Genomic DNA, 501 nt, shown 5'->3' on the forward strand with positions numbered 1-501 from the left:
TCATTTAATCCTTACTGCAATATTATGGATACTATTATCCTACAATTTGCAAGCAAAAATCCTGCCACATTATGCTCACTTACAACAAACTTTCAAATACCATTATGATGTACTGAGATACCACAGGGAAACCTCAGATAAACATAGAGCATGCCTCCTGGACTATAAATATTATTTGATGGTAGTTTAAAACTCCCCAAAAGTTTTGAACAGGAATCCTATATAATAAAAGCATAGTATGCAAACTGTCCCCTTGACTGGAGTTCAACCAGGGGAGGCCGGGGGAAGAGAGGGAAGCCCTGGCGCTGGCAGGTGGCCGGGGGGAAGGGAGGGAGATCCCGGCTGGCACCCAGCAGCCACTAGGGAACAATGGGCCTCTAGTCTACACTAATAAAAGAGAAACATGGTAATTAGCATACGAACGCTACCCTTCCCATTGGCTAATCAGCATATCCTTATGCAAATTAACTGTCAGCCAAGATGGCGGTCGGCAGCCATGCA

This window comes from Myotis brandtii, unplaced genomic scaffold (assembly GCF_000412655.1).
Source record: "Myotis brandtii unplaced genomic scaffold, ASM41265v1 scaffold1144, whole genome shotgun sequence".
Classification (NCBI taxonomy): domain Eukaryota; kingdom Metazoa; phylum Chordata; class Mammalia; order Chiroptera; family Vespertilionidae; genus Myotis; species Myotis brandtii.